An 18267-nucleotide genomic window follows, 5' to 3' on the forward strand; every position below is an offset into this window, starting at 1 on the left:
CATGGGTTGCCCTAAACTAGCCAAAGTGAGAATACAGCTATAAAATTCAAAACAAAGACATCTAAATGTTAGGTTGAAAGTAATCTGATGGTTAATCCCTGCCCATTTAATTGTGTATGTCACACCATACCAAGTGATGTATATCACAAAGTCATAAAAAATGTTCACATTACTGTTGACATTTACTTTTACCCCACCTTAATAAAAAAGAAGAAAACAAATGTCCCACTTTATTGCATGACACATAATCCTGTTAGAGTAAACAAAAATTTACTTTTATCAATACACATTGACAGTGACAGTTATTATCCATATATTTAAAAATAATTTATGGCACATGGAAAAGATAAGTAAGTGTTTTCCTTTAAGAAAAATCAGTATGTTACAAAGTAGTTTTCGTTACACAAAACAGACAAATAGAATCAATACCTGCTCTAATGACCATACTACCAAAAAGGGTTTGGTCTAGATGGTGTCACACACAACAGGGAGTGGTTATAACACTGTTTATTACATCCCTTACAATATTTTCCTCATTCTGGGTATGGCTCTGAATGATGGCAGCATCTGTGAAGGCAGTAGGCAGTGCTACTAGTTGGTCTTACAAAGACATTAATAATGCTCTACTTTTGCATGACTTGTACCTGTAGATGATCTAGGCAAGCACGTGTCACAAAAGGTGGAAAAAAATCAATATCTGACAGGAGCTGGGTGACCACCTGTCAACTCTGACCTGTATAACCCAGTCTGGTCAGCAGTGCCTTAATATGTATGATGATTTTTAGAAGTGTAGTGCTGAACAGCTAGCTGAGTCATTTGGCCAAGTTAGAGCAAGAACACTACAGTTCTGTAATAAGTACAATTATTTTTTTTAATTCATACTCACACACATACACACACACACACACACACACACACACACACACACACACACACACACACACACACACACACACACGCAGCCACGGTGGTGCAGCGGTTAGCATTGCCACCTCACAGCAAGAGGTTCTCTGGTTCGATCCTCGGCTGGGGTGCCTTCTGTGCAGAGTCTGCATGTCCTCGCTGTGGTCGTGTGGGTTTCCTCCGGGTGCTCTGGTTTCCTCCCACATGCCAAAGACATGTTGTAGGTGGATTGGACACTCTAAATTGGCCCTAGGTGTGAGTGTGTGCATGTGTGTGCCTTCTGTGGAAGGTTGAGCACCAGGCTGGCAACTCGACACAGTAAAACTCCACTGCCAATCATGAGTGGACAGGTGATCTGCAGTGGTGACCCTTAACCAGGAAAAGCTGTTATTGTTATCATTGGACATAATTAAAAGATTCTGTTTGAAAATATTTTTTTCTTGGCCTAAAACATCATATCCAATGAGAGAGCAAGTTCCTGTTAGAGATAACCAATTAAATGATGTAGCAGAGAGGGCTCCACCTACATTGCATGCATCAACTGTAAATGGAGAAACTGTGTCTGGGCCGAATGGCTGCATTTTGCTAACAGGTTACCAATCTCTAGATAGAATTGAGAATGCTCCGCCTATCATTTTAAAGTCAGTGAAGTGCAGGGAAGCTATTACAGAGCTGAATACACACACACACACACACACACACACACACACACACACACACACACACACACACACACACACACACACACACACACACACACACACACACACACACACACACACACACACACACACACACACATATAAATATATATATCAAGTAAAAATAAAAATCACCTTATAAGCCAAAGGGCTTCAAAGTATGAGCAAAAGTCCAAAAACAGAAAAACTGGAAGTCCAATGCTCAATACCTTTAATAAGACAACACAAAGCTTTCAAGTACAACTCTTCATCAGTGTATAAAAATTAAAACAGCAAATAAGTCTTATATACTACAGCCAATCAATTCAAACATTTAATTAGCTTCAATTGAAGTGCCCTTAAATAAATAACTTATAATGCCCTTATATAAAAACCTATGCATAAAACATTCATAAAACAATACTTCTTTATTAACAAAATTTAGAAAATATCATGCTTGTCTTTTAAAATAGGCTTAACACTAACACTAGTGTTAAGCCATGGAAAATGGTCAGCATGAAAATAATTAATCCACTTATACTCAACTAATTTGGTTTTATTAATAATGTCACCTCTATTGGTAGTCATATGAACAACTTGTATCCCATTAGTAGATATGTGTTTTGCCAATGCATTCGTTAGAACATTTCTATGAATCTCTGATAAATGCGCACTTATTCTTTATTTCAATTTCTTGTTTGACTTACCAACATAGAAGCAGTTACACTGGGTACAGCTGGCAAAATACACAACATTTTCTGTACTACATGTGCCTCTTGCTCTAAACGTAAACATCTGTCCACTAATGGGGTGCTTAAAAGTTAGATCAGTGCTGATATCTCTACAGTGAACACAATTATAGCGGGGTATAGTACCTAGTTTCTTATTAATATTACTAACCAATCTGTTTTTATTTACATCTTTATAACAAAGATATTGTTTGAGATTCTTTTCTCTCTTATAAGTACACCAAGGTTTCTCCCCTACTATATTATTAATTTCCTGATTTGATGTCAAAATAGTTCAGTTTTTCCTAATAATTCTTTGTACTGTATCAGTATGGCTATTATACTTCATTAAATTACAAATTATTCCCTTATTTCTATTCCTTACTGGCTCTACATTTAAAGCACCATTATTTTCTCTTAAAGGTATAGTTTATCTATACTAGATCTTGATTGACAGACTTCATTCTTAAATTCTTCTATAATACTATGATTATAGCCTCTACTCTTAAAGTCTGAGGCCATCCTCTCCATTTCATTAATAAACATCATATCCTTAGAACCTAACCTACTAGCTTCCATAAACTGATTCTTAACAACACTTCTAAAAATATGCCTAGGATGCATACTTTCTGAATGGACATATTTCACTACTTGTACCTTTTTCCTATGGATAACAGTATTAAGAATGTTATTATCCTTTGAGACAATAACTTCCAAAAAATTGATACTATTCATCAATGAATTAACATCAAACAATAAAAAAAATAGTTGTAGAATGCAAATATTGAATACAGGAATTCAGTTCATCACAATTACTTTTCTGTAGCAGAAATATGCCATCTACAAAATATTTGTAAAACAACATATCAGCATTCCTAAATAATTTATCATGTTCTACAAATATATGTTTTTCCTCCCATCTAGCTAGCACAATATTAGCATAGGTGTTTGCTACTGGTGTACCCATTGCTACACCTTGTTGCTAGTAATAATAGCTGTTATGAAAGTTAAACACATTATTTTCAAGAACACATTCTAACATAGAGCATAGAAGTTCAATCTTAGATGTACAAAACTCACTGTGTAAATTAAAATATTCCCTAACTGCTTCAATCCCATAGGAATTTGGGATAACAGTAAATAAAGATTGTATGTCCATTGTCACTAGTAGAGTATCAATACATGAATTAGTTAAACACCGTTCATTGAGAGCTAGTAGAAAGTTATGAATATCCTTAATAAAACTATGACACAATTTTAACATAGGAGATAGCTGCTTATCCAAATATTTAGAAATGGCAGTAGTAATCCATCTCCTACCAGAGACTATAGGCCTCATAGGAGGTGTGGTTAAACATTTATGAATTTTAGGTAATTCATAAATAAATGGGGCAAGGGATAGGCTCAATACAAGTAGATGTAAGTTTCAGGGTTTAAATCACCCTCAATTAGTAGGTCATATAAAAAGCTCTTTACCTTACTAATAATTGTATTCACAAAAACTTTTTAACCAAAGCAAACGTTTAAGTATCAGATAGAAAATCAGTCATCCAGTTAACATATTGGGTAGTACTCATTACCACAATCACCCCACCCTTGCCTGCGGGTTTAATAATTTTCATTATTATCACACAAAGATATCAGTGCTCTTTGTTCTTTTTTACTAAGCTTAAAGAATTTAGCTCCTTTTTGCTTGCTAAAAAAGTCTCATACATTTCCTGTTCACACGTTCAAAAAAGCTTTAACAGTTGGAGTATTAAAAAGCACAAAAGTGCTGGAATGCTTCAATAACATTTCATTACATTATTCATTTTTAAACAATAGTTTTAAGTCCAAAGACCTACCAGTCTTGGTTCAGTCAATAAATCAGTTAGATCACCAGCTGCAGAAGGGATGAATGTCAGCCCTCTAGCTAGCAGTTGTAATTCAAATGGATCAAAACTATAATCCAATAAGTTAAGCACTTATTGTTTAAACTATTCACCTTCTCATTTTCTTGTACTTTGCTCCTTGGCCTACCTTGTTGCAAAATTTCTGCAATTTTTCTTTCTCCTCTCCTTTGTTCCTCATTCTCCTATACCACTATCGATTGCTGCAAAGCAAACCATGTATACACTAAAATTGTATTGTTATCATTGGACATAGTTAAAAGATTCTGTTTGAAAATATTTTTTCTTGGCCTAAAACATCATATCCAATGAGAGAGCAAGTTCCTGTTAGAGATAACCAATTAAATGATGTAGCAGAGAGGGCTCCACCTACATTGCATGCATCAACTGTAAATGGAGAAACTGCGTCTGGGCCGAATGGCTGCCTTTTGCTAACAGGTTTCCAATCTCTAGATAGAATTGAGAATGCTCCACCTATCATTTTAGAGTCAGTGAAGTGCAGGGAAGCTGTTACAGAGCTGAATAGCTTCTCTACTGTTGCTCAAACTGCTTTGGAAGCTTTGAAAGCATATGAACAAGCTACTAAAAGTAGAAATCCATCTGTGGACTTACAACAGAATCTATTAACTATGTCCAATGATAACAATACTTTTTCAGTGCATACACCAATTTATCTGTACCATCTGATGCCCCATGAGTGCCTCCTGCCCCTAAATAGCCCACATCTACCTAGGCAGAAATGCTATCTGCCACCACCTATATTTGTTGGTACACAACACTCAGGTGACACGTATCAAGGGTGACATGCCTTGTCACGAGGTATGCATGCAAGTTTACGCTGTCTGCCCCATTGCCCCTGTGGGGTTTAACCATTGCACACACATAGGCAAGACTGACACACACTGCTGCACAGGGGTATATTTGCACACACACACACACACACACACACACACACACACACACACACACACACACACACACTCACACAGAGTGGGCCTTTTTCTGATTAGAACCCCTCCATATCTAGTTGTAAATACTATAGTCCTATGTACTAATCGCATGCGCTATGGTGGTTGTGGTACTGTGGTAGTGTCTGCCAGTGCTGTTAAGGTGGATGACATCAGCAGGGCCTGTAAAGGAGGCCAATGGGGGGATGGATAGGGCCTGAAAATGTCTAACCATTGCATACAGGCAGGGGAGACAAGCTCACTGCAGCAAGAGTGTATATTTACACACACTCACAGAGTTGCCCTTGTTGGGAGTAGAACTCCTACCTATCTCATTATATACACTATAATACTATGTACTTATCACATGCGCCACACAGCTTATCTATTTTAAGAGTGTCAGCCAGTTCAGTTAAGGTGAATTGCATCAGCAAGCCTTGTAAAAGAGACAAATGGGGAGGTTGACAAATAGGCACAGGGCCTTAAAATGTTAAACCATGGTTCCCAGATGGGCAGGAGAGGTACATAGCTGCAGGGGATATATTTGCACACACACACACACATACACACTCTCACATACACACACACACACACACACACACACACACACACACACACACACACACACACACACTGACAGACTTGCTTTTACTGAGGGAAGAGCCCATACCTACCTAGTTATGCACACTACAACACAATGTACTTATCGCATGTGCCACACAGCTTATCCCTTTCCAGATCATCAGCCAGTCCTGTTAAGGTGAATTACATCAGCACGCCTTGTAAAGGGGGGCAATGTTAAAAATGTGTAACCATTACACAGAGATAGGTGAGACAGACACACTACTGCAGTGGTGCATATTTCTACACACACACACACACACACACACACACACACACACACACACACACACACACACACAGAGAGTTGCCTTTTGCAAGATTAGAACCCCTTCTTGTCTAGGTAGTATATGTTAGAGAGCTGTGGACAGATTGCATGTGCCACAGAGCTTACCTGTTTTGAGATTATCAGCCATTTCTGATAAAGTGGATGACATCAGAAGGCTCTGAAAAGGAAGACAATTGGGAGGCTGGCAGGTAGGCATAGGGCCTTAAAATGTATGACCATTGCACAGAGATAGATTAGACAATCACACTGCTGCAAAGAGATCCATTTATACACACAGAGTTGCCTGTTGTGAGATTAGAACCTCTACCTATCTCATAGTACACACTAGACCGCTATGTAGTTATCGCATATACTATGGAGTTAATCTGCTACTAGAATGTCAGCCAATGCTGTTAAGGTGGATGACATCAGCAGGTGTTGACAGGGAGAGCAATGTGCAGGAGTTCACTAATTACAGGGCCATAAAATGATTCACCATGGCACAGACAAATGCCAGATGGCCATGTCTCTACTGCTGTTAGGTAAATATCTACACACACACCCACAAGGTGGTTGAAAAGTGATTAGAACCCCTATCTACCTACTATTACACACTATAGCTCACAGTACGTATTGCGTGCACCACTGGTTAAATCTGCTGTACACATGGCTGCAGACACACTACTTGTGGACTATGCAAAGTGGCCTTGTATTACACAGCATGTGTGGCCAGCAGAGTGATTCTGGTTTATGCTGTTAGTATATCTAGTGTCCTAGCAGTGGGGTATGTGTTAATACCCCTGCTGTGTGTGTACAGGTACCAGTTGCACTATGTCTGCCCAGTTGCAGTTTGATAGGTGGACAATTGGCCATTGACAATATGGCCTAACAAAGCCCTGTGTTGATGCCATTGCACATTACACCACCTGCTCACCTTTGTCTGTCTACAGAGTGACACTCCACAGGCAGAGGGATCTGTGCTTGGGCGGTTCTGTCATTATGCGGACTTGGTCTGTTACCATCTAACAAATGCTGTGTGTGTACGTGCAGATAACCCCAGCATCCTGCACGTATGTGTGAACATTCGTACATCCCCATACACATATACACATGTAGATGTATTTATATACATATATTATAATGTATGTATATATATATATATATATATATATATATATATATATATATATATATATATATATATATATATATATATATATATATATATATATTTTTTATTTATTTATTTATTTATGGGGTTTAACTTTAGCTGTGTCTGTGTGTGTGTGTGTGTGTGTGTGTGTGTGTGTGTGTGTGTGTGTGTGTGTGTGTGTGTGTGTCATGTGACTATGTTATATAGATATATGTGGAAGGTCTAAATCACTCTACACCTTTATGTAGCTGTGTATGTATATATATATATATATATATATATATATATATATATATATATATATATGTATATATATATATATATATATATATATATATATATATATATATATGTGTGTGTGTGTGTGTGTGTATAATATCTGTGCCGCAAACTGATACATTGGGTAATCATGTGTGGGGGGATAGAGAGAGACAGATACGTATACATAGCTACCTGTATGCACACACATATTTTCATATATCAGTTCCTCAGGCAAATGAGACATCAGACATGGGCTCAAGCTAAGTGTAGCAACATGCCCAGTGTGACTGTCATTACTTACAATGTGACGTCAGACCAGATCTACCTGTACTCCAGTCCGGGATTTTGTGTGCTGCAGCCATTTGGCTGCTGCACCAGATTTAACAGTCACCTCCTTGATATTTTGTCCAAGGCATTCCCTGGTTGTGTGCTGAACATAATATATGTGCTATACCTACCAAGTCTGCCGATTGTAATAAAATGTACGGAGTTCTGCATATGTATGTCGCGTTGTACATAGCATTGTTGATTTCTGGAACATTATAACATTAGGGCATGCTGACAGACATTTGAGTTACTGACTCCATACACATCAGTAAACCCATGCTTTATTCTCTGCACTTTATACATTTATCTGGCCAGTAGTTATTCCCCTTGTATTTGAGCCTTTGTCCCACCACTGTTCATGGCTTTGTGCAGACTTCCTGCTGTAAGCAGTTGTGGGTATGATTTGACTGGGGTACATGCTGTAACAGCAGACACAGGGTGACAGTCTACATACCTCTAACTGCACGTTTCTGCAGGATGTCCAGCATTCTGCTCCATATGTTTGCTCTTTTCCTTATACAGTTGAGGTCTCCTGGTATTATACTAATACATGGATCCCGCAGAAAAGTACTGACACAGTTAGTGATGGCCTTTACATCCTGCTATTATCTGACCTGTTGCAACCTGCTGTTATACAAGCCACTTACTAGGTTACTCACAGCATATGTATAATGTCTGTTTGTTTGGCCCTCTGTACCCATTTTTTTTACCTTTGTCCAACTTTCTGGCATGAGCACATTGAGGCATACTGACAGTCTGAGAACTCCTGCCATAGGAGTACGTCACATGCAAAAGCTGGAGGTACAGCCAGCTTCGAACCATCAACACCATTAACCATACTAATGTACTTAGCCCAGTGAACCAGCAGAAGGTGAGGTTTAATTCCACACTCTATCAACAGCAGACAGACATACACTGTGTGAGCCCTACTGTGACCTTTGCGTTTTGTGTAAAATAGGACATTTGGGCAGGTTCTTTGTGACTGCCCTGGGAATGTGTGATCTGCAAATATATCCTTGTAAACATATAACTGAACTGTTACTACAGCTCCATGGGAACACTGGTATGTTGGGGTAGTGGACTCTATCATTGACAGTGTTGCGTCTGTCCTATGACCCTGCTATTTGGCATTCCCCTTGCATACTGCAGTGGGATTTCCAGCCATGTGACCTCATGCATATTATGGGGTACCCAGTATTGGACAGAGTACCTGTTGTCCCAAGTAGCTGTTAGTTTTCTGCAAGTAGCCCAGCAACTCACTCTATTCCTTTACATACATGCAGCAAGTCCATACATATGCTGCCATAGTTTAGTACTCTATACATTTGCAGTAAAGGAGAGTGACTTACCTTGTGGATGCAGCAGTTGAATGACCTGTGTTTCAGGGCTGACTCTGTCTGATGCACATAGTACACAGCCAATACATGGTAAGGTAGAGGTTGTGTTGTTTGGCTGGCATCCTTTTTTACTATGCATGTGAGTTGGAGTAAGGTGTCAGTCCCTAGGACCATAGGTTGTCAGTGCATGTGTGATGCATTGCCTCTTTGCCAAGGCCAGGGCATACTGGGCATGCCTACATCTGCCTACAGGGACAGGCTCAGGAGGTTACTCCTCTGAGTCCCCTTGTGCCTGTGGCTGTGGGGAACTAGGCTCTGGTGGGGGGTTGTGTGTCCCTTCCCTGTGATGGCCCTGACACAGGTGTTTCAGAACAGATTAGATACTGACGAAGGCACATTCAGTGCTAAAACCATTTTATCTGTGAGACCACAGACCAAAAATAAAATAAATTTCACTGTATTAGAGTGTTGTGGTATGTATTTTTCATTTCTGGATTGTGTTCTTGTGTGTGTTTCATTTCTATGCACTTTACACACTGGGAACTTTTTTGGAGTGCCTGTTTGAGTCCTATTATGGAATTACCATTTAAGATACATTTAAGTTACAGCATGTTCCCTTTATATATTTAACCCTTATCAATTATCATTTGTCAATGTAAGTTTTTTTTATTCAGTGTTTGGAAATAAAAAAAATCCCTTAATTGTGCATTTATTTGTATATTACGTGCGTGTGTGTGTGTGTGTGTGTGTTTGTGTGTGTGTGTGTGTGTGTGTGTGTGTGTGTGTGTGTGTGTGTGTGCGTGCGTGCGTGTGTGCTTATACACACACACACACATATATATATATATATATATATATATATATATATATATATAAAACATGTGAATATATTTATATATACATTCTCAAATTTTTAATAAAATCATGATAATGACCAGAAACTACTTTTAGATATCATAAGTATAATTCCCAGATTTTATCCCTGGTTATTATACATTATTATAGTACTATTAATTTGGCTCGATTTTCCCAAACATAGTTCATATCTGCTGACTACTACACTTAATTATGATAGCTAGTTTTATTTTTAAAGGGTCACAAGCCAGAAGTGTATATCCTAGTTGTGAAACAAAAAATAAATATTCATCCACTTTACTTATTAGGCCCTGAAGTGTGTTTGTGCAAATTGCTGATCTGCAACTTCAGTCTAAATGACAAAAAAAAAAACTGAAAAATCTGCCTGCGTCCCAGCCAAACTGTTCAAGCTAAATACCGCAGCTATAGATCATTTGAATTAAATACATGTTTATGCACAAAAAGCATTGTCAGCAGCAATCGTCATTGTAAGTGTGATTTGTTGCTTATGCCATGACATAAAGGGTTAAAGGACTGCAGCTCTGATGAAGTCACATAACCCTTTAGTGACCCTACCTAATGGCACAACACACAGTAGAACAAGGAATATCCTGCATATGGTCCAAGATTTTAGAAGCACCAGTGGCAATGGATGGCGCAGTGGTACCGCAGTAGCATTGTTGCCTCACAGCAAGAGGTTCTCCAGTTCAATTCATGGCTAGAGTGCCTTCTGTGTGGAGTCTGCATGTTCTCCCTGCATTCATGTGGGTTTCCTCCGTGTGCTTTGGTTTCCTCCCACGTTACAAAAACATGCATCTGGAGCATTTCTCCCCAGGCCTCTGCTGAAAATTGGCTTTATTCCAAGTTGGACTTTCCTGGTTAACAAATAATAAATAAATAAATAAAATACAATGATTCATGATGCAGTGTTTGTGTACTCCAAGAAGTGAGCCATTGCTAGTTGCATATCACCATTGTCTGATTACAAAATTATACATAGATCATAAAAAGGTTACTTGGGACCTCTTTTCAGGTGATGTTAATGACTGAGCTTTATAGTGCACTGATGCGATGAATTCACTAGCTCTTAACTAAAACAATAAAGAGCAGTTCTGGACATATTTAAACTAAAAATCAACAGAAACCAATAAATACCAACATATTTTAGTAGAAAAATCATTTTACTACATGCTGACTTAGAAAACTAACTGTTACACTTACTTTACTGAAATTGCAAGACTATTATCCTGCTGACTTGCTACACCTTAATACACATTACACAGCAGTTGTACAGTAGTATAATGACATCTGACCTTTAGTGCACCTGAGCATACCTCAACCTGGCTAAGGCTTTTGACATGATACCACATGCAAAGGTGGTATCATAGTTATTTAGCAAATTGGTTTAGGGATACAACTCACATAGTGAGGGTGGCAGGCACATCTTCAGCAGAAAAGAATGTGATGAGTATTGGTTCTCAGGGGCCTGTTCTTGCATCTCTATTATTTGGCACATATTTTCAGATGTCCAGTTTACTTCTCTGGCTAACCGAGTTTGTGGATGACTGCAAAATTGTTGTTATACTTTATTCCTCCTGTGACACACAGAAGCTATGATTGGAATGAACACAATAGCAACTGGTGTTAAAAATGAGTTAAAACTAAATGCTAAAAATTGCAATATCTTCAGATTTGGAAATCATTCTCTTTATCCATATTACAGGAAAAACAATGCCCTGATTCAAAAAGAAAGTGTGGTGACAGACCTTGGAACATGAGTAGTTAATGTCCATCCTTTGACCATCACATTGAAATAATGGCTAGGTAATATTTTGCAATCTGTTGTATCAGGTAAAAAGGTATTTCATATTGATTTAAGGACGTTCATATCACTCTATATTCTTCAAAGACATTATTGAATACAATGCCACTTTTGGGATGTATCTTACAAGGCATATTAAGCACCTGGAAAGACCACAGACGTACCTAACTAAATCATAAGCTTAAAAGACAACAGTTTCCTTTAGAAGCTGGAAATGGTGTCCCTTAATTTTCTATAGACTCCATAGGGGTAATTTGTGTCTAGTCATTTGGACCACTGGGCTCTTGTAGTCCAATATCTCATATCTCTGCAAATAAAACAGCCCCACTAACACAAGAATCAGGGATCTAAACTTGCTTTAGTAAATAAACAAAATATGTTGGAGTGACACATTTGTCAAACAGTGCCTATCCCTTCTCCAGAACAAAGTTCCTCTCCAAATTAAGCAATGCAATATGCTTTCTTCCTTCAAAAACTGGATGGGTATCCAAAAATGCATTCCTGATATGACTGACTTGCTGATTCATGGAAAGGGAGATAAAGCCTAAGGCTGGGTACTGGCAAGGCATGCATGGCCACTGGCCTCACTGGTCTTGGACCTTCTATGATTACATCTGACATCCTCTTTACTGTGCCCTAATCAGGTACATGTAGTGGCCCTATCGTTTAACACATGCAAACAGTAGGACGTTACATCATGTCTATGGTAGACAACTTGGTGCTATCAATAACCTCAGATAATCATGCAACTGATCAGCTGACAGCTTACTATAGATGATTAAGGCTACATGCTACTATTGAGCTTTATCCTGTAGTACTGGGTTTGATTCCTGAGTCTCTATTTGACTCCTATTTGAGTCTGAGCAAGTCTCTTAAACAAGCAAATTCAGAAATAAAAAGCAACCGTACGGATTGGTATACCAGATAATTGACACTTCAAGTGTTCAAGTGGGGTCCATGCCATTTGTTTTTCTAATATTCATTTTCAGAATGAAATTGTTTTACTAATTTGTTTGCATGCTAATTTTTTTTTTATGGGTATCCCTCATTCACATTTTTTTAATCTGGAGCTCTTGACTGCTTGCCTTACTGTATAGTTTTACCACCTTTTCCAGCAAGGCAACAAATATCCATGAAATCATACTTCAAACACAGGCTTTTCTTTCCTTACTTTATTACATAATGTTTGTTTTTCTTCAGTGACTTTGCTGACAGAAGTAGTAGCTAAAGCAACAATAATAAACATTTGTTTTCTTTTTTATATATGCAGTTCATTGGTGCTAATATAGCTGGACAGATCTCAACAGTTAAAACAGTTAAAGTAAAAAAAAATTGAGAGTGATTAGCTATAAATAATAGTGAGCTATAAAAGTTATTATTAGACATTGAAAGCATTTTTTTGCAGGGAGATCCCCCCCCCCCTCCAAGATTACTGTGCCTTGGAGAAAAGGGAATTTTCAGAGATACAGCAATTTAAGACTTAGTATATAAATTTACACACATTTATGGATTGCACTTACATTCCTTAGATTTACACAGGGAAACATACTAAACTACTTGGCTCTCTGATCATGCTGCTTGAAAGGAATTTGTGCTTCTGTTCTGTTTTGCTTCTTACTGACTTTGCATCTGCCTGTGAACCCTGGAAAGATTCTGCTTCTGCATGGAAAACCTTTACTTCTCTGATGAATGAAATAAGATTTTCAGCCAGTGGTTAAAGTAACAATATCAAAAGTTCAAGCAGAGAGACTATGTATAGGTTCTGCACAGAACTGTTTCATGTGTTGCAGTAAAATAAGGCATACAAATGTAGTCTGCATCATATTTTAAACCATCTTTGAAATACTTTAAGAGGTCCATAAAGATATATTTTTTAAGACTAACTTTAATAATACCTGAAGGGCTTGTGTCAGTCATACTCAAGATTTCATACATTTTTTTAATTATTTATTAAGTATGCAGACTATGATATATTCAGAAATACACAGTATATTACATTAAGAAGTGGAATAGCCTATTGAGTGGTAACATCTAGTAAGGGGCAAAAGTAGAAACACACACAAAGAACGATCTGAATGGCAAATAGCACACTAAATATCACATGCAAATGTTCACATAATGACACTCAGTTGTGGCAGATGCTAATGAGAGCTATCATGTATAGAAATGATGAAAGGTAACATGAAAGTGTGCTTCAAAAGTGTATAATAATTTGCACAATGAACCTCTGTAATTGGCATTTCTGTGCACACATTTGTCAGTTAGCATGTTTATTACTCATGCAAAGATTCTAATAGTAGCATCTAATTTAGCTGGTCAGCATTGTGCTAGTGGCCTCATTTGACACCAGTATTTACAGTGTTGTTTAAAGTAATTTCTCATGTCTCAGGAGGGACTGTCAGAGGCTGATATACTATTGTTTCCATGATATTGACTTAGATGACCGCTACAATGTTAACCGAGAAAGACAAGCTAGTTGGCTGATGCTGTCCTCAAATGGGGTTAAGGGGAATGCCTGAAATGCCTGCCGCAGAGGACAGGGAAGTATGACAATGTTAATAATTCTTGCTAAGGTGCTCATTCAGAAACTAACTAGGGTCATGTTTGGTGTTTCTCAGGCCAGAGAATCCCTTCCACCCAAATTACCTTTAAAAATTAAGGTTCAAATCCCCGCCAAATCCTGTTAACCCACTGAATACACAGAAATGTATACCACCACACTATACCAGTATGTAAACAGCTGCATAGATGCAGCTGCACCACATAGGGATGAGTGCAGGGCAAATCCCAGAATTAAACCCACATGGTGGAACCATAATATCAACAAGCTTTGTAATGAAAGGAAAACAAAAAACTTGACCAGAAGTAAGAAGACCAATTCCCAGGATCCTAGAGCCCTTTCCACTGAAAGAAACAAACAACTCAGGAGCATAATAAAATCTACAAAAGCCAAGTTTGATGTTAAAATAGCTACCCAAACCAAAGAAAATCCCAAGGCATTTATTAGTTATGCTTGTAATCTCAAAAACACAATGCAGCAAAGCACTGAGCTGATTGTGAACAATGTTACCTACACTGAAACTTAACCTATAGCTAACTTACTGGCCAATAAATTTAGCTCTAACTTTATCCTTCTCTAATCTCTCTCTATTCATCAAGATGTACATGAAAATGGCTTACCTCCTCATATCACACAAGACCAAGTCTTAAAAGTGCCATCAAAAGCTAAAAATACTGCATTGATGGGTCTTGACAATATCCCTAGCTGTATCTTAAATAGCATAAAGTACAATTTAGCCATACATCTATTCAATCTCAATCTCTGCCTCCATACAGGTTTTGTACTAAGCTAATGGAGAACATCTACATTCATTCCCTGGATAAAGGAGAACATTCTACAAACCCAAGCAATTACAGACCCATAAGTCTGACCAGCCTCATATGTAAATACATGGGAAGACATATCATGGAATTAATCAATCAGGACTTAGGGAACCTCCAAACATTAGATCTGTCTCAGCTTGGATTCATCAAGGACAGGTAAAATTTACTTAGCCTGGTAGTATTTTTGAACAGGTCACAAAAGCAATGAATGAAGGCAAAATGCTGCATACAATATAACTTACCTTGCCAAAGGTATTGATACAATTCTCTATTCAGGCATAAGCTGGGAATAAACTTGGTCACCCACTGGATTGACAAATGGCTTACAGATGGGATGCAGAGCATAACAATAGAGGAAGTTACCTCCACAAAGAGACAAGTCACCAGTGGACTCACCCAGGGTTCTGTGCTGGGATCTTTCCTGTCTGGCATCTACTTTTGTGAAGTACAAGCCAATACCAAAGGACTCTAGCTGACTACATTTGCAGATGACAAACTAGGAAAAGTCATTGAATCACAATGTTACTTAACCATCCTGCAGGAAAATTTGTCTCAAATAAATAACTGAGCTCAAAATCATAGTCTGAAACTAAATGTCAAAAAATGCATTATTGTATTTTTGGGGATTTCATCTACCCCAGGGAACAATATGCCTCTAAGAGCTGACCCAGTTGTTCAGGATTTGAGAAATGATGTGGAGAGTGACCTAATGTTTGACCAGCATGTGTCTATTGATGTAAGAATGTCCTTCTATAGTGAGCTGCTTATAAACAAAGGAATTGTTTCTAAATCTAGGGATGTCACTGTCCCCGTTTATTCAGCCCTTATTAGATCAATCATTGAACATAATGCCCTCTTTGGCATGCATCTGTCCAAACATATGCAACTGGAACATCCAAAGAGATACCTTTCTAAAAGGATACAATGCCCAAACTAAATGTCCTGCAGGGAACTACTCAAAGTCCTGTCACTACACTCAGTATCCTATAGACAGTTAATTAACCTGTGTCTGGCATACAAGGCATCCTGCATCTCAATACTAATGGATTTACTGCACATCAGCAAGTCCACTGGTATCAGAAATACTTGATCTAGAGATCTAAACTTCTTCAGTGACATCAACAGAATGATTTGGAGGGACAGGTATATTTTGCAGAGTATTTAACTGTTGTGGAATAGACTCCCCATCCACATAAAACAAAGATCTTCCCTGTCCATTTTCAAGTGAAACTTAGATCTATGGATGGGAAACAGAAAATTTACCTCAGCACTGCCCCCTCTTCTACTAATGGATAGGTACAGCTCCAAAATGCTTTATCCCATGCACAGGTGCTCTCTAATTATCTATGGTATGCTCCCAGTTATTTTCTTTGGAATAACATATGATTATAGACGATAGGATGGGAAAGGCTATCCTATAACTACATGGGATAGGTTATTTTGAGGACAAAAAAGGGAGCTTGATTAGGCTTAAAACAGCCCACAAGGGCAGCTAGCCTGGTACGTACCTATTCACCTATGAACCTAAATGTGATTTATACCATTATTTCCTGTGGGTGGACTTTCCACAAGGTCATAATAGTTTGGTCATATGCATATTGGCAGTAGACCACTGACAGTGGTGTTTCCTGTTGTGTATCACAACTGATGATGTGTATGTCTTGGATCTATGACTGATGATCCCTAACCACAACTTCCAGATAAGCAGAGATGGCATACTACCTTACACTGGTGTAGACACAGAATATCATCAAATGTGTAGATGGAGTGTCACAATTTTGCAGATCTCCGGTGCAGTGCAGTAGACTTCCAACATGTGCAGAACGATGTTTGAGGACTGTGATATGCTATGCAGCATGGTGCTCTGTAAGCCGTTATAGCAAGGGGAGACTGCAACACTGACTGAAATTGTGACAGTACAAGAGAGGGAGATGGGATAGGAGCCAGAGGAGAATGCAAGCCAGAGGAGAATGCAGTTTCAGTAGGCTCCTCTGTGAGGCAGAAGAGGTGCAATAAGTTATGACACTGGCAAAGATACAGCATTGGTTCACAACTATGGATCATAACAAAAAACACAGAATAAAAGTCATGTATACATTTACATACCCAGGTTATGCAGTATAGTGCATGGACTAGCCAAGATGTACATCAGATATTACCACACTCACATGAACCAGTGGAGTATGCAAGTTATAGTCATCATCCTTTGCACTAGGTGGGGGGCACAGTGTCCTGGAAAAACAATGGCAGTATAGGTGGAAGGGTAATGGCTGGCACCTGCAGTAAGCCAATTCATGGGCTGTGAAGTGTCAAGGATAATGTCCTTGGATGTTGATGTGGAGTTTAAGGAGTGAAGTGCTGGCTAGGAATACTTCTGTCCCAAGAGAGTCATGTCTGTTAGCATGTGCTTCAGGGGAAGCCATAGACAAATTATTGGGTATGTGGGGATATTGCTGCTGCCCCTGTTGTATGGTATGGCAGATGGGCTTCTGCCACTACTCCCTGTCCAGCCATCAGTCAGTATGTGTGACTTCAGTGGGGAGGTCAGCTATCAGAGAATGAGCCACTATGGAACTTTATGACTCTGAGTGGGATACGTAGTGGGCTAGTGTTACAATGTAACAGAAAAACAGTCATCCATGTTTACATAAGCATCCCTGCAAGGGGTAGAGGTGATGGTGATGCCAGAAGATTGTTGTCTGCATTCATGTGTTTGGACATGGCCAGAGGATGATGCCATGATGAAGCAAGAAAAGTATCATCGGCATCCACAAAACTGTCTTCAGTTTTTGGTGGGGCAAGATGGAGGCAGAAAAGTGTTGTCCATGTCACTGTATGAGGCCATGGCCAGGGGTGGTGGCCAAGATGGAGACATCAATCCATGTATAAATTGGAAGTGTGCAACTCCCTCTACCTTTGCTATGCCTGACATTTACAGGCTGACACAGGGACCCACTAAAGACTGCCTAGAGACCTGCCATTTCTTACAAAAGGTGAAGGTCTTCACAAAGGGCATGGATGTTTATACATAGGCTATTCATTACATAAAGCACCTCTGATGTGGTCTGATTAGCATTCGTCTATGCCTGCAT

The 18267-nt window shown here is 38.7% G+C and overlaps 1 protein-coding gene across 1 annotated transcript in view; it reads left to right on the forward strand.

The window, feature by feature from the left end:
• Positions 1–18267, forward strand: part of LOC122803790 (beta-1,4 N-acetylgalactosaminyltransferase 2-like) — a 493524-nt gene that overhangs the window by 242371 nt on the left and 232886 nt on the right. The gene's annotated exons all lie outside the window — the stretch shown is intronic.

Source organism: Protopterus annectens, chromosome 6.part0, assembly GCF_019279795.1.
Source record: "Protopterus annectens isolate FY-2018-M chromosome 6.part0, PAN1.0, whole genome shotgun sequence".
Classification (NCBI taxonomy): Eukaryota; Metazoa; Chordata; order Ceratodontiformes; family Protopteridae; genus Protopterus; species Protopterus annectens.